The sequence below is a fragment of the Bufo bufo genome, chromosome 6, assembly GCF_905171765.1.
Source record: "Bufo bufo chromosome 6, aBufBuf1.1, whole genome shotgun sequence".
In the NCBI taxonomy this organism is placed as follows: domain Eukaryota; kingdom Metazoa; phylum Chordata; class Amphibia; order Anura; family Bufonidae; genus Bufo; species Bufo bufo.
In genome coordinates, this window is record NC_053394.1 from 280,048,157 (window position 1) to 280,072,250 (window position 24,094).

Sequence of the window (24,094 nt, forward strand, 5' to 3'; positions counted from 1 at the left end):
AAAAACAACAACTCTGCGGCACTTCCGTGAATGTGCGTTTATTCACCCAGTATCATGCAGCACTGCTTGAGAATAGTCCCACTGAGAGGACTGAAATGTCACATGATACAGATTGAATAAACGCACATTCACGGAAGTGCCGCGGCGTTTCTTTTTTTTTTTTTTTTTCATAGGTTACTACTTTTTTTGGTACAGGCGTTCAGTGGTTGCAATGAATTGACTTTCAAGCTTCTCTCGTATATGCATTTTTACTGTTCCAATTCCTGCAGTGAGAATCACAGGGCTTTATTATTAATGTATAATGGCTATAGATCCTCCGCCAGATAGAAAACCATCCAGGAAATTGCTGCTGTCTAAATCCCCTCATTCCCGTTATTTCTCTGTGTTACTTTGCATGCCTGGAAAACATTTAAAGGTTGTCTCTCATAATCCACATTTGAAAAGAGAATTGACAGACTGAAGCCTGCCTGACTCAAGCCTGCCATAACCATTTTACTGCTTACTTCATTTGCCTGTGGGATCACAACCTTCCCTTGCTTATGGTGCCATCTTCTATCTAAGATCGCATATGATTCCTTCTCTTCCTTCATTATCTTATATACTCATATATTTTGTTATGTCTAGGGATGAGCTGACCACTCAATGTCTGGGTTCACTCATCACTAGTTATGTCATTTTCCTGAATGTCTCATTTTAATAGTTACCTAATCACTGTCTTTACCATGGACAACTATAATGTAGTGGTGCAAGGAAGTCCATTTGGAAGAGTCCCACCATTGTAACTCTAGCTTAACTCAGCTCTTTATAGGAGGCTGCTTAGTTAGGCATTGACTGTGATGGGCCAACCATGAAGCGTCAGTGTTCTGTCCCCAGATGCAGATCCAGTTGTTTCTGTGTGTTTAACAGTTTTGACATTGCATGTTGTAATTCATTTGCATTATATTGTATGGTAACAGCACCATCTACTGATGAGTTCATGTATTTCATCCAGCCTGTTTTTCCTATGCATTATGGGAGTCCCAGGGCATTGTGGGTAGTTCCTGGTTCTTTGTAGTCTTGTGCTTGTATTAGAAGCAGTAGCCATCTTACGTCTCAGGAGCCACACTCTCTCTAGTTTCCCTGCCCCATAATCTGTTATTCAGCCTTTTTTCAAGCATAGTCGGTAAGGACACTATCTGTGTGACATTTACTGTAGTTCATTATAACTGTATTATCTCATGTACTGCATGTATAGCAGATATTCTTTATTCATACCATGTACCATGGATATTTATGTTCTAAAATACTACTGGTTTATTCTGTAGTTTCACCTTCCCTGTCAATCTACTATCAATAAAAAGAAGGTTAAAGCAGTACAGTTTTCACTTCTTATGAAGACAGAGGGTTTAGCTGCATGTCAGATTACACACCGTGCTAAGGTGTATGGGGAAAGTACAGTCAGGAAAATGTCGAACAGAACCAACAGGAACCAAAGTAGCGCAACGGTTTCCTAGAACCTCATTCATTTTGTTCTAGTGATTGGCAGGGGTCCCCTTCATTCAGACCTGCCATCAATGTGTCTCTTGAGACTGAAGCTGCCTATACACACTCAATAGCTGTAGGGCAAACGTTCCTTCAACCGACAGCTATATCTCCCATCTCCCTCCAGGCTTTCCCATACACATTCGGCTCAGCCAAACATATCTGTGTATACTATAGGGAGAGTAGAGAAAGCCACTGCCAGACAGTTCTAATGGCAGCTTATCTAAGTGGAGAACAAAAGGTTTGGGTGAAAATATTAATTTCACCTAATCCTTGTCGAGATTCGGGAGCTCCCCACACACAGTAATGTGTCAGTTAAACCTGCTGTTCTTGTCGGAGTCAGCCATCAAAAGTATAATGTGTATGGCCAATTTAACCTTCTAATATATATATATAGCCTCTATTATTAATTCTATCCCCAGATTCTGATCACTATTAGAGATGAGCGCATTTCTCAAAAATTCACAACATTTGGTTCGATCTGAATTTATTTGTGGCGAATCACGTTAAAAAACGGCTATTTCCTGGCTGCAGAGAGCCTTTATAGTGGTGTAGAACACTGTGCCTTGCAGTAACACGCATAGGAAGTCTGCTGTAGTAGTTAAACAATACTGTGAGTCAGTATGACATGCAGATGACAGGCGTCGCTCTTGGAATCACCGCACACTTCACTTATTTGGTCAGTTACAGGGCCAAAACTGACCAAATAACTCAAGTGTGAACTCAGTCTTACAGGTAAATGTTAGCATCAAAAAGAAGCGCACTCCTTTTCCACCGTCGGCAGCTGATTCCATATAGATGTCTACAGATCCTGTTCTATGAAACGCTTATACAAGTAGAGCCCCCCTGACAGAGTGGAGAGGGTGTCAGCAGTAAGTTTGTGTTGACGTCACTGATTATCTTGCCCTTCCACTGATCCGTCAGAACAATAACCCAAAAAAAAACGGATCCTGTCTGTGGAGCATCCTCCTTCAATCAGTCAGCATTTGGTCAGGAATCCATCAGTATTGCTAAAGCCCAAAAAAACAGGGAGTCGATCCAAAACAGAGATGACACGTGAATGGAATATTTGCATGTCTTCTGTGTTTTGTACCCACTCCTGCTTTTGGCTACCAAATCATCAATTCTTATGCAAAATAGGGACCATGTCATGCAGGCCTTACAGCTGTTACATAGACAGGATCCGTTGTGCGTCTCATTTTTCCTACCTTCTGATAGATCAGAAGAAGGGTCAAATAAATGATGATGTAAGCCAGGCTGAAAGGCAAAATAGTGGCCCAGTCATGAAGTGGGGAGGGTGGGAACAGCATGAGAAGTCCACAGAGTGGCCTTTTGACATAGTGTGGAGGTGGCAGCAGTAGCAGCATCAGGAGGAGGCCACAGAGTGGTACAACAACAGTGTGGAGGTGGCAGAAGCATCAGGAGGTCACAGAGTGGCACAATGACAGAGTGTGGAGGTGGCAGCATCAGGGGGAGACCACAGGGTTGCACAATGACAGTGTGGAGGTGGCAGCAGCAGCATCAGGAGACCAATTCTTATGCAAAATAGGGACCATGTCATGCAGGCCTTACTGCTGTTACATAGACAGGATCCGATGTGCGTCTCATTTTTCCTTCCTTCTGACAGATCAGAAGAAGGGTCAAATAAATGATGATGTCAGCTAGGCCGAAAGGCAAAATAGTGGCCCAGTCATGAATTGGGGAGGGTGGGAACAGCATTAAAGTCCACAGAGTGGCCCTATGATATAGTGGTGAGGTGGAAGCAGCATAAGGAGGCCACAGAGTGGCACAATGACAGTGTGGAGTTGGCGGCAGTAGCAGCATCAGGAGGAGGCCACAGAGTGGAAAAATGACAGTGTGGAGGTGGCGGCAACATCAGGAGGCCACAGAGGGGCACAATAACAGAGTGTGGAGGTGGCATCAGCAGCATCAGGAGGACGCCACAGGGTGGCACAATGACAGTGTGGAAGTGGCAGCAGCAGCATGAGGAGACCACAGAGTGGCACAATGACAGAGTGTGGAGGTGGCAGCAGCAGCATCAGTAGGAGGCCACAGGGTGGCACAATTACAGAGTGTGGAGGTGGCAGCAGAATAATCAGGAAGCCACAGCGTGGCACAATGACAGAGTGTGGAGGTTGCGGCAGCAGCATCAGGAGGAGGCCACAGGGTGGCACAATGACAGTGTGGAGGTGGTAGCAGCAGCATCAGGAGACCACAGAGAGGCAAGGTGACATAGTGTGGAGGTGGCAGCAGCATCAGGAGACCACAGAGTGGCAAGATGACATAGTGTGGAGGTGGCAGCAGCAGCATCAGGAGACCACAGAGTGACCCGGTGACAAAGTGGGGGGGTGGGTGGCAATACCAGTACCAGCTGAAGATGGTGGGGGAAAGAAGGAGCATTTGGCATCAGATGTGTGGCATCAGGTGGGTGGCAGAAGTGTTGGTGTGGTACCATGGATGATCTAGTCTGATGCATCAGGCATTGGTGGGTGGAAATCCTGGCTGATCCACACCTGATCCATCTTGACAAAGGTCTTTCCAAATTTTGGGTGGACAGGAGAGTTATTCTTGGTATAACTGTGGCCCCCGCTATAGTAAATACCCACTCTGATGTCACACTACTGGCCTGGCAGGACAGCTTTTCCAGGGCAAATTCTTCCAGTTGCGGCCACAAATCCAGTTTGGCTGCCCAGTAGTCCAGCGGATCTTCAATGTGGGGTGGCAGGGTGCTGTCCAAGTATGCCACCTCCTGCTGGTTCAGGTCCTGCTACAGGTCTAGCTGCTGCTGCTGGTGAGTTGTTTCTTCACTAGGCGGGTGAAGAAAGCTGCTCATCAGCGACTCTAGCCTCAAGTTGCTACTGATGGTGCTGGAACTGCTCCTACCTCCCACCCTGCCACAGCAACCATGGCAGAGGAACGTGAGGCCAGAGGGCTCCCCCGGTCAGACCTGCAAGAGGATGGACTATGGCGCATATAGGCAGTGGCCAACTGACTACATAGGATTTCTCCATAGTAGTTCAGTTTGTCCTCCCTCTCAGCGGGCTGTAAAAAATGCCCCCATTTTGGACCGGTAATGAGGGTCTAACATGGTGGAGAGCCAGTAGTCATCCCTCTGCCGAATGGTGACAATTCGGCTGTCACTACGCAAGCAAGTGAGTATGCATCGGGCCATTTGATCATGTGACTCAGAGGGACTCCCTGCCTCCATCTCCACTGCATACTGCCATGGTGTATCTGGGTCATCTGCCTTGTCTTCCTAATCTCCCTCTTGCTCCTCCGGCTGCTCCTGCTCTTCCTCTCCTGTAAAAAAAACACCCATTTTGCTACACATTGCTTGTGCTCCAATGTCCTCCTCCTCCAGTTCAGCCCCCACAGGGCTCATGTGGTCGTGAGATCTTGGCGCCACGTTTCCAGTCCCCTGACCAGCCAGATTTACCAGCATAGCATCTGGAAGCAGTGGAATGACGTTGTTCATTCCGTAGTCCTGGCGACTGACAAATAACGTGGCCTACTCAAAGCGCCTGAGCAAACGGCAGGTGTCACGCATGAGCTGCCACTGGCTGACATCGAAGTTACACAGGGGAGTACTCCTGTCCGCTTGGATCATCAAGAAATTGTTTCTCTGTTCATATAGTCGGTCCAACATATGAAGGGTGGAATTCCAATGGGTGGAAACGTCACATATCAGCCTATGTTAAGGGATGCCGTTCTGTCGCTGCAGCTCAAGGAGGGTGTGCTTTGCAGTGTATGAGTGGCTGAAGTGCATGCAAAGTTTCCTGGCCATTTTTAGGATGTCTTTCAGATGGGTGGAACGCTTCAGGAACTGCTTGACAACCAGATTGAACAAGTGTGCCATGCAGGGTGCATGGCTCAGCCCTCCTTGACGCAGCGCCGACACCATGTTCTTCCCGTTGTCGGTCACCATGGTTCCGATTTTGAGAAAGCCAGGATTTGATTTCTTGATGAAGGACACAGAGCAGTTTCTCCCCGTGTGACTCCGTTCGCCCAGGAAAACGAGGTACAGAACAGCGTGACACCGCCTTGCCCTGCACATGTGGTATACTGGAGAGGCACTGTGAATTTTCCCTTCAGTGGAGGATGAGGAGGCAGAAGTGGACATTGTCGCTGGACCAACGGCGTGAGAACATGGATGCAGAAGCGGCGTCACCTGGCCAAGTTGCTGGAGTGGCTGTGCAGGAAGCACATTCACCCAGTTAGACGTAAAAGACATGTATTGTCCCTGACTGTAGTTACAGCTCCACACGTTGGCGCTGCGTGCACTTTGGCAGACACCGACAGGCTCAAGAACTGGCCCACCTTCTGTTCTACATACATGTGCAGGGCTGGTACTGCCTTTTTGGCAAAGAAACGATGGCTTGGGACTTTCCACCTCGGCTCGGCACAAGTCATCAGTTCTCTGAAAGGTGCAGAGTCCACCACTTGGAAAGGGAGGAAATGCAGCACCAGCAACTTGGCCAGGAGCACTTTAGCTTCTGCGCCGTTGGATGAGTGCTCGCATACTGTTGTCTCTTGACAATCGCCTGCACTACTACTTTCTGGGCAGGTAGGCTCCTGCGAAGCAGGAGGTCTACCTCAGGCACGTTTGGCTCCTAACTTTCCACTGCTGCCACCCTGCTGACTCCCGCCATGCTACCGACTTGCTGGCTCCGCCGCTGCTTCACTCGCAAGCTGCCACCCTTTTCTCCCGATGATGATGAAACCCCTTTATCAACCGGCTCCCAATTGCGATAAGCTACATCATCATCAAGTACTGTCTGCATGTCACTGATGTCCTCCTCAACGGTCTCTGAGCCAGGAGCCTGACCGCTCGCAACACCAGCTCACGTGTCACTCTCCTCATCACTACCCGCCTACTGGAGGAAGCGGCGGATGTCTTCTCCATATCTTGGCTGGCCATTAGCTGCTGACTGTCCTCTAGTAGTTTGTCCTCGCTGTATAGTGGAGCTGAGCCCACACTTCTCTGGCTGAGGGAACAGAAAAAGACAGATGCAGGTTGAGGACACAGCCTGCTCCCAAGCCATGCCAACTAAGGGTTGTGTTTGACGAACCCACTGACTCTTGGCTGGGGGTGTCTGATGTCACTCGTGACGAAGTGGATGACCGAGTCAACCATTCAAGAACCGCTGGGTTGCTGGTCAAGACACGACAGCTAGATGACACCGGGAGCTCAGCCTCTCGCTGCAACTCCTGCTGCCATGCTCCCTTATTCTGCTGCGACCTGTGCCTGCGCCAGAAACATTTAGACCTCTGCCACTCCCCTGTGCAGGGCCTAGCACTTCTCTGTCTGACATACTGTTAGATCAAATAAATAAATAAAAAGGAAATTAAAACACCCCAAAAAAGTCTGTAATTTTCTCACTTCACCACACAACGGCTAATAAGTCTTTTTTTTGCTACTAATACACTACAAAAAGGTATTTAGAATATATAACTGCACCGCTGAATGGCAAATATATATTTTTTTGCCACTAATACACACCAAAAAGTGATTTATAACATATAACTGCACCGCTGAACGGCAAATATATATTTTTTGCCACTAATACACACCAAAAAAGGGCTTTAGAACATATAAATGTAACTGCACCGCTGAACGGCAAATAATATATATTTTTTTGCCCCTAATATACACCAAAAAGGGCTGTGTTTTTCTCACTTCACCACACAAAGGCTAATAAGCCTTTTTTTCGCACTAATACAAGCCAAAAAATGCTTTAGAACATATAACTGCACCGCAGAAGGGCAAATAAGACGTAGAAATATTTCCTTGTGATAAACCCTGTTAATGGCTGTATCAAACAGAACTTGCACCCCAATAACAAGAACGGTTTGCTGGAATTACAGAGCTGTTTAATAACAATTTGGATCCCCAGTCAGTACAGCAAGGTATTACACAGGCTGTAAATTCCCCTACTGAACCCTGTTTTGCTTCAATACTGTGGAATAATTTCTCCCTATCCTTTCCCTTAACTTCTATACAGCAAAATAAAAGTCTTTTCTACCACTGTCCCTAGAACCTGCTGACGTCTCTCCCTGCACTAAGTACACTGGAAAATGGCTGAATCCAAGATGGCTGAGACTATTTATAGGGCTGTGACATCACAGGGCTGGCTGGCTGCTGATTGGCTGCATGCATGGCATTGTGGGTGATCCCTTGTTCATAGTAACATAGTAACATAGTACATAAGGCCGAAAAAAGACATTTGTCCATCCAGTTCGGCCTGTCATCCTACAAGTTGATCCAGAGGAAGGCAAAAAAAAAAACCCTGTGAGGTAGAAGCCAATTTTCCTCACTTTAGGGGAATAAAAAATTCCTTCCCGACTCCAATCAGGCAATCAGAATAACTCCCTGGATCAACGACCCCTCTCTAGTAGCTATATCCTGTAATATTATTACACTCCAGAAATACATCCAGGCCCCTCTTGAATTCCTTTATTGTACTCACCATCACCACCTCCTCAGGCAGAGAGTTCCATAGTCTCACTGCTCTTACCGTAAAGAACCCTTTTCTATGTTTGTGTACAAACCTTCTTTCCTCCAAACGCAGAGGATGTCCCCTCGTCACAGTCACAGTCCTGGGGATAAATAGATGATGGGATAGATCTCTGTACTGCCCCCTGATATATTTATACATAGTAATTAGATCTCCCCTCAGTCGTCTTTTTTCTAACGTGAATAACCCTAATTTTGATAATCTTTCAGGGTACTGTAGTTGCCCCATTCCAGTTATTACTTTAGTTGCCCTCCTCTGGACCCTCTCCAGCTCTGCTATGTCTGCCTTGTTTACAGGAGCCCAGAACTGTACACAGTACTCCATGTGTGGTCTGACCATTGATTTGTAAAGTAGTAGGAATATGTTCTAATCACGGGCATCTATGCCCCTTTTGATGCAACCCATTATCTTATTGGCCTTGGCAGCCGCTGCCTGACACTGTTTTTTGCAGCTTAGTTTGCTGTTTATTAAAATTCCTAGATCCTTTTCCATGTCAGTGTTACCGAGTGTTTTACCATTTAGTATGTACGGGTGACTTGCATTATTCCTTCCCATGTGCATAACTTTACATTTCTCAGTGTTAAACCTCATCTGCCACTTATCTGCCCAAGCCTCCAATCTATCCAGATCCCTCTGTAGTAGTATACTGTCCTCTTCAGTGTTAATTACTTTACACAGTTTAGTGTCATCTGCGAAAATTGATATTTTACTATGCAAGCCTTCTACAAGATCATTAATAAATATATTGAAGAGAATAGGGCCCAATACTGACCCCTGAGGTACTCCACTAGTGACAGTGACCCAATCTGAGTATGTACCGTTAATAACCACCCTCTGTTTTCTATCATTGAGCCAGTTACTTACCCACTTACAGACGTTTTCTCCGAGTCCGAGCATTCTCATTTTATATACTAACCTTTTATGAGGTACAGTGTCAAATGCTTTGGAGAAGTCCAGATACACGACATCCATTGATTTGCCGCTGTCAAGTCTAGTACTTACCTCCTCATAGAAACTGATTAAATTAGTTTGACATGACCGATCCCTCACGAAGCCATGCTGATATGGCGTTATTTGCTTATTTCCCATAAGATGCTCTAACATAGCATCTCTCAGAAAACCTTCAAACAGTTTACCCACAACAGATGTTAAACTTACCGGCCTATAGTTTCCAGGCTCTGTTTTTGGACCCTTTTTGAATATTGGCACCACATTTGCCATGCGCCAATCCTGTGGGACATTCCCTGTTAGTACAGAGTCCGCAAATATCAGAAATAAGGGTCTGGCTATGACATTACTTAATTCCCTTAGGATACGGGGGTGTATGCCATCCGGTCCTGGCGATTTGTCTATTTTGATTTTTTTAAGTCGCTGTTGTACTTCTTCCTGGGTCAGACAGGACACTTTTAATGGCGAATTTATTTCAGCATTCAGCATTTCATCTGACAGTTTATTTTCCTCAGTGAATACATTGGAGAAAAAAATATTTAACAGCTTTGCTTTCTCCTCGTCGCTCTCTGCGACTCCCCCCTCATTACTCTTTAAAGGGCCGACACCTTCAGATTTATACTTTTTAACATTTATATAATTAAAGAACATTTTAGGGTTAGTTTTACTCTGTTTGGCAATTAATCTCTCGGTCTCTAGTTTGGCCGCTTTTATTTGTTTTTTACATGTTCTGTTTTTTTCCTTATAGTTTTTCAGTGCTTCCGTGCTACCCTCCTGTTTTAGGGTTTTATATGCTTTCTTTTTGTCATTTATTGCTTTCTTTACAGTTCTGTTTATCCACATTGGTTTCTTTTTGTTCCTTAACCTTTTATTCCCATACGGTATGTACCTCTCACAATGAGATTTTAGGATGTTTTTAAAGATATCCCATTTTTTGGCTGTATTTTTATTTTTGAGGACTTTGTCCCAGTTAGTTAGGCCTATGGCCTCTCTTAGTTGGCTAAATTTAGCTTTTTTGAAGTTTGGTATTTTTGTTTCTCCCTGTAGAAACGCTCTTTTGAATGATAATTGGAAGGTTATTACTTTATGGTCACTATTTCCCAGGTGTCCCCCAACCTGCACGTCTGTTGTTCTGTCAGGTCTATTGGTTAATATTAAGTCCAGTATGGCCGTCCCTCTAGTCGGGTCCTGAACCAGTTGGGAGAGATAATGGTCTTTGGTTATTGCCAAGAATCTGTTTCCTTTATGAGATATACAAGTTTCAGTTTCCCAGTCTATATCTGGGTAGTTGAAGTCCCCCATAATAACCACCTCATTATGATTTGCCGCCTTGTCTATCTCGTTTAGTAGTAGATTTTCTGTGGACTCTGGTATATTAGGTGGTTTATAGTAGACTCCTATTAGTAATTTATTGTTGTTTTTAGCTCCATGTATCTCTACCCACAGTGACTCCACATGTTCATGTCCCTCACTTATATCTTCACGGAGTGTGGGCTTTAGACAGGATTTTACATAAAGGCAGACCCCTCCACCTCTCCGGTTTTGACGATCCTTTCTGAACAGACTGTAACCTTGTACATTAACTGCCCAGTCATAGCTATCATCCAGCCATGTCTCAGTTATTCCCACTATGTCATAGTCCTCCTCACACATCACTAATTCCAGTTCACCAGTTTTATTAGTCAGACTTCTGGCATTAGTATACATACATATGAGAGGTTTATGTATATTTTTTACCCTACACCTTTCCTTCTGAACTGTTCTTGTCCCTCCTTCCATTTCTCCCCCAGTCCCACTACCTTGCCCCCGGTCTCTATCTGCACTATCTTCCCCTTCTATAGTGTAATTACCCTCCCCCCCAGTCCCTAGTTTAAACACTCCTCCAACCTTCTAGCCATCTTCTTCCCCAACACAGCTGCTCCTTCCCCATTGAGGTGCAGCCCGTCCCTACGATAGAGGCTGTAGCCGACAGCGAAGTCGGCCCAGTTCTCCAGGAACCCAAACCCCTCCATCCTACACCAGTTCTTGAGCCACTTGTTAATTTCCCTAATCTCCCGCTGCCTTTCTTGTGTGGCCCGTGGTACCGGTAGTATTTCGGAAAATACTACCTTTGAGGTCCTTGCCCTAAGCTTTTGCCCTAAATCCCTGAAATCATTTTTAAGGACTCTCCACCTACCCCTAACTTTGTCATTGGTTCCGATATGGACCATGACCGCTGGATCTTCTCCAGCCCCTCCCAGTAATCTGTCAACCCGATCCGCGATATGTCGAACTCTAGCGCCAGGAAGACAGCACACTGTTCGGCGATCACGGTCTTTGTGACAGATTTCCCTATCTGTTCCCCTAATAATTGAGTCTCCCACTACCAGCACCTGTCTGGCCTGCCCTGCTCTCCTGGTCCCCTGCTTACCGGAGCTGACATTCCCCTGACTGGCAGAGGAAGTGTCCGGCTGCGGCAGTGCCGTCCCTGGACTGACATCCCCCTCATCTGCCAAACGTGCAAACTTGTTGGGGTGTGTCAGATCAGGGCTAGCCTCCCTGGCACTCTTCCCTCTACCCCGCTTTCTAAATGTTACCCAGCTAGCTACCTCACTTTCCTCAGCCTCCTCTCTGTCACCCTCTCCCTCATCTACCCCAAAGAGTGCTTGCTCGGTGAGAAGCAAACTTTTTTGCAAATTGTCAATGCCTCTCAGTGTTGCAACTTGCCCATTTAGAGACTCGATTAGCGATTCCAAACGGGTAATTTGCTCACATCCTGAACAAAGAAATTCACCCTGGAACGGCTGTTCCAGGACTGCATACATCATGCAAGATGTGCACTGGTCTGCGTTGTCAATTGTGCAACACATACTAAATGGGGATTACACCACAAAAGAAAAAAATACAATACAATGTAGTAATAATATACAGGCTAATTGCAGTCCCCCTCTGAAGTCCCTGAATCTAAAGTCACTTAATCTTAAGTCACACACTTACACAACCACGCGTCGCGGTCAAACTCGCGTTATATATCTGCTTATATTAATATAAATGCAGCTCACTGCACCAGCCTGGTTTGCTTCCCCTCTGGAATCAAAAAGGCTGTGCTGTTCTTACTGCTGAGTTTTTAAAGTCTCCTAATTAGACAGCCACACCCTAATTAAACAGCCACACCCTAATTGCTCACCTGTGCAACCCCTGGAGAAAGAAAAAAAAAAGTGTTATCACAGCACAAAATACAGTCAAACACAGCCACTCATCAATGTCCACAAATTATTTAGCTCTCAGATACTCCCTCACTTAATCTTAAGTCACACACTTACACAACCACACTTAATCAACCACGCGTCGCGGTCAAACTCGCGTTATATATCTGCTTATATTAATATAAATGCAGCTCACTGCACCAGCCTGGTTTGCTTCCCCTCTGGAATCAAAAAGGCTGTGCTGTTCTTACTGCTGAGTTTTTAAAGTCTCCTAATTAGACAGCCACACCCTAATTAAACAGCCACACCCTAATTGCTCACCTGTGCAACCCCTGGAGAAAGAAAAAAAAAAGTGTTATCACAGCACAAAATACAGTCAAACACAGCCACTCATCAATGTCCACAAATTATTTAGCTCTCAGATACTCCCTCACTTAATCTTAAGTCACACACTTACACAACCACACTTAATCAACCACGCGTCGCGGTCAAACTCGCGTTATATATCTGCTTATATTAATATAAATGCAGCTCACTGCACCAGCCTGGTTTGCTTCCCCTCTGGAATCAAAAAGGCTGTGCTGTTCTTACTGCTGAGTTTTTAAAGTCTCCTAATTAGACAGCCACACCCTAATTAAACAGCCACACCCTAATTGCTCACCTGTGCAACCCCTGGAGAAAGAAAAAAAAAAGTGTTATCACAGCACAAAATACAGTCAAACACAGCCACTCATCAATGTCCACAAATTATTTAGCTCTCAGATACTCCCTCACTTAATCTTAAGTCACACACTTACACAACCACACTTAATCAACCACGCGTCGCGGTCAAACTCGCGTTATATATCTGCTTATATTAATATAAATGCAGCTCACTGCACCAGCCTGGTTTGCTTCCCCTCTGTTCCCAGAGTTTCTTGCTTCATGTCCTAACGCGTGCAGCAGCCATATTAGGAAAAAATTTGATTCCTTACCACAAAGCGTGAGGAAATTCAGATTGGGTGCGAATCAAATTTCTCCACTTTGTCAACTTCGATTCGCTCATCTCTAATCACTATGTATGGTTGTTTGTCCACCTTGTTCATCATTTTGGTTTGGTCAGATATTCCATGCTTGGGAATTTTGCCCACCTACAAAAATATATATATTTATTTTCAGATTTTGTAACCACACTTCCTCGTTCTTTAATATCAGACAGTGAACTGCAGGTAAAGAGGAATTGTAATTGTCAAGCCTTTCATCTTTCCTCTAGACTGACACTCCCTTTGCATACAGCAATAGTTACAGTAATAATACTTTTATGATACTACGAAATACAATTGGAGTATCTGCATTGCCAGCTCCCCTATTTCTTTACTTGTTAATCCAGATTTCAGGGCTTCTTAGCCATCTCCAGACAGAATTCTTCTAAAACTAACACGACCATAAATGTGCTTGTCAGTTTAAATCATTTGAACATGAGCTTTTAAGTAAGAAGATATTAAAAAGATACGTGAAAACTCTACTGCAAAGTGCTGCACTATGATGCAGAAATCCTGGGCTAGAAGCAATTTCTTCCCATTAGTTGCAGGCTTTTCAATCACCCTGGTTCTAGTACATGGTTTCTTTATATTTATTACCGTCTCTAGAACATTATTGTCTTTCATCATCTCATTTGATTTGGAATGGAAACCAGGTAAAATTTGCAAGCAGGAGATTATTGCTATTGCTGTACAAGTATTCCTTATATCTCTAGGAATTTTGGTTTAATAATAATTACTGGCAAGGGTCAACAGAGGTCAGGGGTGTGCAAAGAGAAGACATGGGTCTCATAGTAAAGATCAGCAGTGGACTTGGCAGACGCGGTGTCAAGTCCTACAGTGTCCTAGAGTCCAAGAGAAGAACCACAGTCCCTTGGTCTGTTACTTTAAGTGATACATGTTCCTTAAGTCCATTTTATTATTCATAATCAAGTGTATCATGGCTGTAGTAGTTGGTAAGCGGCCCATGAGCGCTACTGCTCATATGCCAGAACACTGTCTGTCTGTTCTTGGCTAAGATAGAAATGGGACCTCTGCTTTCATCACACAAGAACACAGAAGTTCACCGCTTCTGAAGATGACATGACCTTCAGACTGGTTCTCCTCTTCCTTATTCCTGTATTTTGCATCAGTATTTATGAGCAAAAACTACGAGTAAGTCCAAAAAACAAAATAGGTAATATTCCCATAATAATCTTTCTCTGTAGGTTCCAATTTTGGTTTGGTTTACAAATTTTCGTGCAAAACACTGACCAAAATACTGCTGTGTGAAAGTGGCCTTCAACTTCTAAATTAAAATGCAAGCACAAATGTGTGTTGTTTTTTTCCCCCCTAGAAATAAATATGTATTTCAAGTTATGTAATTCAACTCTTCCTGACCCTTCCCATATTTAAGAAACTTCATGTCATCTCTTCTAGCATTGTAGAGATTTTGTGTTGACTTAATCCATTAAGGCAACAGTCAAATGACTCCTCACTGCAGACTTTATTACCTGATGTTCCAAGGGTGGTGACGTCACATCATGTGATGTAATCACGCTGGGACCGCAGGTCCCACTGCCTCCAGTGAGTAGCCAGTGTTCCATCATGTGCAAGTAGATGAAGTGAGTCTTTTTTTTATGGTTCTGCCAGGGTGGGAGGGCATCATATATACTGGTGGCATAATGGGGCACAAATATATATATTTGATGAGGGATACTAAGGGGTTATTATTTGTACTGAAAGGGCAACTTATGGAGAGCACTAAGGGGACATTATTTATTATCCTGTTCGCACTTGTAGTGTTACTACTGACCGAAAATGCAGAAAACGTGTTGATACAATAGGGTTCCCAGTGACTGGCAGGGTTTTTCGGCTCATATTGACATCTTACAGCTTATGTAAATTACATGCTATTGTAACCCATTTATCATTTCTTTGATAACAAAATCATATTTCCCTTGACACTCCTCATTGTTGGAGATGGCAGCTAATGTGAAAAAACCTATTTATATGTGCTTGCCTAAACGTGTCAGCAAATGATGTCAACGTGAGACGAATGATAGGAATTGATGTGAACCTCTAGCACCGTACATACACACCCTATAAAACAAATCTATTATAGCCTTCACATAGGAAACTTTTCATATTTAATAATATATTGAGATAAAATCCATGCATAACAAACTGAATGGTAATTGAGGGTATAGAAAAGTTCCTCCTTTTCTCAACTTATTTAATGAGCTGTCAGACAGCTCTGCTGTGTTCTGCTGAGCAACTTCTATCCCAAGTGTCATACATAGAACTGAACAAGTGAGAACTTGTTGAATTACGCTATACAGAATTTTTGCAGCATGATGTGTATAACTAAATCAGCTGGAAATACAGAATGTTAAAGGGGTTGCCTCAAAATGCAGGTGCCATGAAGATCAGCTCATTGCCTGCTCCCTGCACCCATGGCAAACAGCTGGTTTTGCCAGGGGGGATCTGCGACCAGCCCAAAAAATGCATGACATAGTGGCCATTCACATGACTCAGGTCCACCAGAAATGGAGCTGCTCTCATAGATCAGTTGTCCGTTCGGGCTCAAAAAGGGGGTGGTCCTGAGTGGCGGATAAACCTCTAAGGCCCCTTGCAGACGAGCGTGTCCGGATTAGGTCCGGATGCGTCCCGGTGCATTGCGGCAAACCCGCGCGAGTAGGTACGCAATTGCAGTCAGTTTTGACTGCGATTGCGTTCCGTTGTTCAGTTTTTATCGTGCGGGTGCAATGCGTTTTGCAAGCGCGTGATAAAAAACTGAATGTGGTACCCAGACCCGAACTTCTTCACAGAAGTTCAGGTTTGGGGTCAAGGTTGTGTAGATTGTATTATTTTCCCTTATAACATGGTTATAAGGGAAAATAATAGCATTCTGAATACAGAATGCATAGTACAATAGGGCTGGAGGGGTTAAAAAAATAAAATAAAAATTTAACTCACCTTAATCCACTTGTTCGCGCAGCCGGCATCTCTTCTGTCTTCTTTTGTGAGGAATAGGACCTTTGATGACGTCACTACACTCATCACATGGTCCGTCACATGATCCATCACCATGGTAAAAGATCATGTGACAGACCATGTTTATGAACGTAGTGACGTCATCAAAGGTGCTATTCCTCACAAAAGAAGACAGAAGAGATGCCAACTGAGCGAACAAGTGGACTGGTTACTCAGTCTGACTGGTTACTCAGTAGGTGCTTCTAATGGTGGTAATAGTACAGGGTTTGGACATTATCATCTTAAGGTGGATTTACTCCTCACAATTCTTGGTCTGATTATCGGGAATGAACGTTACTATGAACTCTTGTTCCTGATAATAAGCCCATGTTCAAGTGGCGCCAATCACCCAATGAAAGAGGAAAACGCTCATTCATTGGGTGAATGAATCATTTATGCAGCACAATAAATCATTGTTTCTGGGCAGCAGATCGTACTGTGTAAACAGGGATCTGCTGCCCAGAAACATTGGGGCAGATTTATTATTGAAAATGCTAAATTTTTTGGCTCATTTAGCACAAAAAAAACACAGTGCGTGCTTTGCATCACATTTGCTAATCATTCTACACCCTTGTAAGCATTTTATGCCTCATCTGACAAGGGGGCATGCCTTCACCGGAAAGGAGCTTAGTGGAAAATGGGGCATAGACTAAATCCACATACCTACGCCAAAAATGTGGCCAACTTTTGGTTCAATTTTTAAGTGAAACTAAGCCAGCTTATAAGTGATGTAAAGTTAGACTAGACTGTTATTTTGGTGCACATTGTTTGGGCACACAGACAAATCTTTGCTGCACAGAAAAAATTCTGATGCATGGACAAATTTTTGGCACTTGAACAGAATTCTAGCATAAATCTGGCACAGGATCTACGATACTCCAAGTTTACAAAGGTCCATGCGCCATTGTGATTCATATTCTTAGACAGTGCAATGTACGGCACTTTTAGTTTATCTGCCCCAATGAATCTGTGTGAGGATGAGCGATGACAGTGAATGGGTCTTTAGACTCAAATTCATTTATAATCAACATCTAGATGTGGAGATGATATTTTTTCCTTGTGTTCACTCCAAGTACATACTGATAAACTAAGCGGCTTTCACAATGTGCATGTGAACTTCATTAGGGACATGTACTGATGTGAGTGATGACAATTTCTATACAGCCCAAAGCTGCGGTGGCATCATATCAGTTGTTATAGGGGCTGCCAGAGGTAGCCAAGCACCTTCTCTCTGCTATCTCTGACATCCCCATGTCAAATTTAGAGGCAGTTATCATGGCACAACCCCTTAACCACTTGTCTACCACAGCACATCATACGTTGTGGCAGTAGGCTGTAACCCAACGTATAAAAATGTAGGGTTATATTACCATCTCCCAGTTCCCTGTGGTGATGCAGATCGCTGTGATCCCCCCTATTATAAGACAGAAGACAGCTGCGGTCACAGTACAGATCCCGAAGACCAGCCAAAGTGGTCTCAGGACATGTGATCACTGTGACAGACTGCCGTAGCTATCCAATGTAAGGAAAAGTATATTGCCAGCAGGGCCTCTCTGCTAAGATTGTCTTGATGTGAGATAGACCCCTGCTGGCTATAAAGTTAACTGTCATCCTTCTGTAACTATAAATTAACCGCTTTCTGTCCTGACTGTGAAAGGAAGGGGTTAATTCACTTAAAAAAAATAAAAAAAAAGTTATATCTATAGTTATTAGTTTTAGTAATAGTATAGCAGACTATGTACACACCTTTACCGTTTTTCTTTCTTTAAAAAAATAAAGCAAAATATCTAGTTATTAGTGTTAGCAATATTATAGCAGGCTTTTTGGGGAAAAAAATATACAAACATACTCACTTTTTTTCTATTTTTCCTTCAGAAAGAAAATTTTAAAATATGGGCATTTTAACTATAGCACTTTTGTAGCATAATATATAGGTACCCATTTTTTTATTTCATTTATAATTTTTTAGTCTAAAGCTTAAAATGTCAATTTTTTTTATTTTTTTATTGTCACTTTAAAGGAGTATTGTTTTGGTACGGTACAACATCTGTACTGGCAGTATGGTGTCATAAAACCAGCAATAGAAAAATAGGCCTCAAAAATCCAAAATGCACTCCAGTCCTTTGAAGTCTTGCGGAGAGCCCAGCCAGCAGATAAAATACAGAATTAGCATCCATTTTCATAGTACAAATATTCGGCAATGGTTTTAGAAATATTTTGTCTTGAAATATTTTGTAATAGGCATTTTTTTTTATTGGATTGGTGGGTAGGTTTGGCAGTGGGATCTGCCAATCCACACCCTTCCAGCATGGGTATTCCCTTCTACCTGAGGTGATCGCAGATGAGGCCTGCTGTAATCAGGCTGGCATAAAGCACCGCCCAGTATGTCAGTCTGGAGGAAGTGTGTGTGATCCTGGAGCATAGGCTCTGTGTGTGGTCTCAGTAAGGAGGACTGAGGGGGCACAAGGCTATGTGAAGCATAATCTCTCCCCTGTGTGGACTGACGCTTGATGAGCGGAACCTGCTAAGGCTTGGAGCCCGAGACCCTGACCCCATGACTAATAATATGAAATACGTGTAGAATGGCTCAGAAATTGAACAGTTTTTTGCAGTTATATAGGCCCATTGCTAAAACTTAAAAAAAAAAAAAATTGCCTAAGAAAGGAAGGGGTAAATGTGGAAAGTAAGTGCCCCCCCCCCCCACACACACACAAAGACACACACACATTTACCTGCTTCATGGCCTGCGATGCTCCTCTGTGCTCCCTCGCTGAAAACATCTGGTCTGACGCTGCTTGCAGCCAATCACTGTCCGCAGTGGTGACCGTCTCCCCTTACATCATGACAAATGGTCACATGACGCAAGGGGATCTAGTCACTGCCACAGCCAGTGGTTGGCTGCAGGTGGCATCAAACCTGATGCAGCAAGGGAGTCCAGCAGAGCATTGCAGGCCTGGAGAAGAAGGAGCGGGGAGCCAGCATCGGGAAGCAGGTAAGTAAGCTTCTCTTTACATGTCTGGCCAAGTGTGTGTGTGGGAGGGATGATGGGGGGTTGCCAAAAAAAAACTCACATTCTTGCAAAACCCCTTTAAAGACTGAATAAAATGAAATAGAATAAAGATGGGTCCGGTCACCCATTATTCTAGCTCCCCAGCACACAGTTCTTCTGACTACATCTTGATAAACATGCAATAGTTTGATTGAGGTTCCTGTCACCATAATGCTCTATTTATCATCAAGCTGCCTGACACAATTTGCTGAAATCTAGAAATCTAGACTTTGAACATGCTTAATGGCATGTCTTATGATAGGACCCTGTAAATTGAACTTTCTAGGCATCAGAGGAGCATTGCATGGCCTATAAGACTCCTTACACCAACTAGGTTCTCTCCACGAGGAGGCATAGAACCCCCACAAATCCTAGGCATCAGATAACGAGGTCACGGCTGTTTCATTCCTCGGTTTATTGTTCTCCCCTTGATAAATATGTCCTCATTCTGTGTCCGAATTTCTCTTAACATTTTCTTGCTGAAACCATTTTTCCGTTATCTGCTGCAATAAAGAAAGCTGAGAAGATAGTGAATGTCTTATCCTATAAATCAGGCCAATGCAGAAGTAATTTAAGAGGAAAGCCTTATCACAGAGGTGAGGGAGATGAGGTGAATGGGACCCAAAGGAGTTTCCTTATGTCTCTGTGTGTATTTTGTATAAAATGTCTCTGGTAATAAAAAGCAATCATATATTTTCTGCTGTCAAGTGGCAGAGAAAGAAATAGAAAATTAAAAGAAAAAAAATCCTCTCTTTGGGAAAATCCAAATGTTAAAGGGCCAGAATCTAATTATAGATGAAGCATGTGCACTGCCGATGATGAGATAATTGCTTCTTCTGCTATGTGTGTAGTACTTACTTTTAAATTAAGATGGAAAAGAAATATATCAGTCTACCAAGCATCATTCCACATATATCACCCATTCAGTGCAGTAGAGATTAGATGTGAGCAGAGTGCATGTCATTTCCCTCACCCCATACACCAGTGTGGATAAATGGAGTCCTAGCATGGGAGTTTGCATTGCTAACCATGTATTGGCAGCTGTTGATAATATCATTCACCAATGGTACCGGGAATGCCATGACTTTATGAACAATATATACAGTCCTGATCAAAAGTTTAAGACCACTTGGAAAATGGCAAAAAATCATATTTAGCATGGCTGGATCTTAACAAGGTTCCAAGTAGAGCTTCAACATGCAACAAGAAGAAATGGGAGTGAGACAAAACATTTTTTGAGCATTCAATTTAATGAAAACAACGAATAAACTGAAATAGGCTGTTTTTCAGCTGATCAAAAGTTTAGGACCACACCTCCAAAAAAAAACTAAACCCCCCCAAAACAGAAATCTAATTTCCAAACATGAACTCAGTAATGAGTAGCTCCACCGTTATTGTTTATCACTTCAAAAATTCGTTTCTGCATGCTTGATGCAAGCGTTTCCATGAGGTGAGTGGGAACATTTCTCCAAGTGCTGAAGACAGCCGCACGAAGGCCATCTACTGTCTGGAACTGTTGTCTATTTTTGTAAACTTCCCTTGCCATCCATCCCCAAAGGTTCTCAATTGGATTTAGATCAGGGGAACACGCAGGATGGGCCAAAAGAGTGACGTTATTCTCCTGGAAGAAGTCCCTTGTCCTGCGGGCATTGTGTACTGTAGCGTTGTCCTGTTGAAAAACCCAGTCGTTACCACACAGACGAGGGCCCTCAGTCATGAGGAATTCTCTCTGCAACATCTGGACATAGCCAGCGGCCGTTTGACGCCCATGCACTTCCTCAAGCTCCATTGTTCCACTGAAGGAAAAAGCACCCCAGACCACTATGGCTCCCCCTCCACTGTGGCGCGTAGAAAACATCTCAGGTGGGATCTGCTTGTCATGCCAGTAATGTTGGAAACCATCAGGTCCATCAAGGTTACATTTTTTCCACCTTTGAACGTCCATGTTTGGTGCTCTCTTGCAAAGTCCAAACGAGCAGTTCTGTGGCGTTCAAGGAGACGAGGTCTTTGAAGACATTTTTTTGTTTTTGAAGCCCTTCAGTCTCAGATGCCGTCTGATGGTTATGGGGCTGCAGTCAGCACCAGTAAGGGCCTTAATTTGGGTCGAGGATCGTCCAGTGCCCTGACGGACAGCCAATTGGATCCTCCGGCTCAGTGCTGATGACATTTTTTTGGGTCTTCCACTTGATTTTTGTTCCATAACCCTCAGGATCATTTAAGAAATTCCAAATGACTGTCTTACTGCGTCCCACCTCAGCAGTGATGGCGCGCTGTGAGAGACCCTGCTTATGCAGTTCAACAACCCGACCACGTTCATCAAGGGAGAGTTATTTTGCTTTTTCCATCACAACGTGTGACTACCTGACAGAAAATGACAATGAATCCACATCTTTGCACAGATTTGGCCTTTTAAAGGCATGTGGTCCTAAAATTTGGATCAGCTGAAAAACAGCCTGTTTCAGTTTAATCGTTATTTTCAATTAATTGAATGCTCAAATTTTTTTTGTCTCACTCCCATTTCTTCTTGTTGCATGTTGAAGCTCTACTTGGAACCTTGTTAAGATCCAACAATGTAAAATATGATTTTTTTGCCATTTTTTAAGTGGTCTTAAACTTTTGAGCAGGACTGTATGCCATAACAGTATTCTTTACCATGTGTCCTTGCAAAGCCCAGGACTCATTCAATACACCAATGTAGAGTAATAGCTATGTAAAAGCATATATGTTGAGGCTATGACCCTCCACAGAAAAGGTTCAGTTATATTTAAAGCAATAGCATACAGACTAGGGCTACATGGTACCCTCTGTAGCTTTCAACATCACTGTTGTATAGCAGGTAGTGGGACCACCAGATTTTTCTACGTGCTGCCAATGATAACATGAGACATTAAAACAAGGCTGCACTGTCCCATAATGTTGCAGCTACTTTGTCCTACAATGGGTGCCATGTGGAGGCTGTCATCCCATGTAGTTCTAACCATAGTTACATGGAGGCATAAAAATCAAAATGTTGCATATGATTTTCAATTGGGTTGTCTTACGACACCCAACCTTGTGTACCCAAGACTATACAACCAAGCTATAATACACTACAATGCAAGTTACATGTGGCTGCGACTTGCCTGTGACCTGACTGCCTGCCTGCTTTGTATAGCAAAATCAAAGCTCTAATATAGTCTTGTGACAGCAAGTCACACTAATTTGGTTGTGCAACTTGTGTGAGATTTCCTGTTGTGAATCATGTATCCCTAGCCTTGGGCCTAGAGGAGTATATACGTTTTTATCCTTCACTGTGATATCACTGTCCAAGCATTGAGTAGCTTAAAAATCACTAGTCACTAGTGATTTATTTTTTTATCGTTACATGTTGGGATTTCTGAGTAATTTTGAAAATCTCTTGAATATTTTTCTGAGTGATCTAGAAAATTGCTTTTTAAAGCTTTAATTACAATCACACGACCATGGGATCAATGGTCAATAATGGTCAAAAAGCACTGGGTACCCAATATTAGAGACAACAAATAATAGTGAAAGGTAACCTCAATTAATACTTAACTTTTATTATGCCTTCTAATTAAAAAGTCATGCTAGTGCACAATCCAATTAAAAGGTGCTAGTGATAGGTCAGATGAGGAGGAACAGTCAGATGAATGCCGTTCACTCGACTCAATAATGGAGACCCATAATTTCACAGAGCTGTCTGGTGTCCAGCCAGGTCTTTGGGGGCAGTCAGGTCTCCTATGACTCCACCTGTACTCTGGAGCTAAGTATTATGAGTTTGCACATGAATTGTTGAAACCTTGCTGATACCAACTGTGCTTTTAAGCTATATTTAACCATCTTGTCAATTTTTGGCTACCTTGCTGTTTGTTGTGAGTCCCCGAATGAATTTGCTTAACAGCCACTGAAATGCGTCGGGACAGTGTTTTGTGTATTGGGGAATTGGTTTGTCTATTTATACTAGTATTTCCCCTGTTGCTCCTCATTCCCTGACGAAGCTGGGCAGTCGACTGGCGCAGCGTAGAGACACAGAGGGATATCCTGTTAGGTAGGAGTGTCACAGAGGGGTTGCCCTTGCAAGGGTGAATATGTATTGCCCCCTGTGTAGGGTTTTTTATTAAGTTGAGAATAGGGACATATAGGGGCAGAGACCCAGCACTTGGATCCCACTCCACCCAGTCTTTTAGATCCTTTACAATTGTTTACACTCCTCCAGAACAATGCAGCGAGTCATTTCTAGCACCTAGGTGTGCTTTTAATTGGTATGTGTATGTGATTTTTTAATTAGAATGCATAATAAAAGTTAAGTATTAATTGATGTTACCTTTCACTATTGTTTAAAGCTTTAATTACTCTATGCTTACTAAGAAGTCTAGTTGTAACCTTAGCCTAAGGGCTCATTCAGACGGCCGTATGCTGTCCGCAAAAATACTGAATGCTATCCGTTTTTTTGCGGATCCGCAAAAAAAATGAAACATGTCCTATACTTGTCCGTGAAAATCAGGACATGGCCCCATTGAAGTCTATGGGTCCGCAAAAATACTGAATGCTATCCGTTTTTTTGCAGATCCGTTTTTTTGCGGATCCGCAAAAAAACGGATAGCATTCAGTATTTTTGCGGACAGCATACGGCCGTCTGAATGAGCCCTAACTCAGATCTCTAGGACAAGTAAGAATGAGGCTACACACACTTTTTGTAGCAAGCTGTTTCTTTTGCTCTGCTCATTCCTCCCTGCAGTCTGAATCTGCCTCCCACTCCCTGCCTCCCGGCGGACCCGGCCGTCAAGCTTGCTCTGTCCCCCCCACACAGGCTACAACCTGCTTGCTGCCAAGGTCTCATCT

At 43.5% G+C, this 24,094-nt stretch overlaps 1 protein-coding gene across 1 annotated transcript in view; it reads left to right on the forward strand.

Annotated features, from left to right (window-relative positions):
- Positions 1–24,094, forward strand: part of ASIC2 (acid sensing ion channel subunit 2) — a 448,409-nt gene that overhangs the window by 170,817 nt on the left and 253,498 nt on the right. The window lies entirely within an intron of this gene.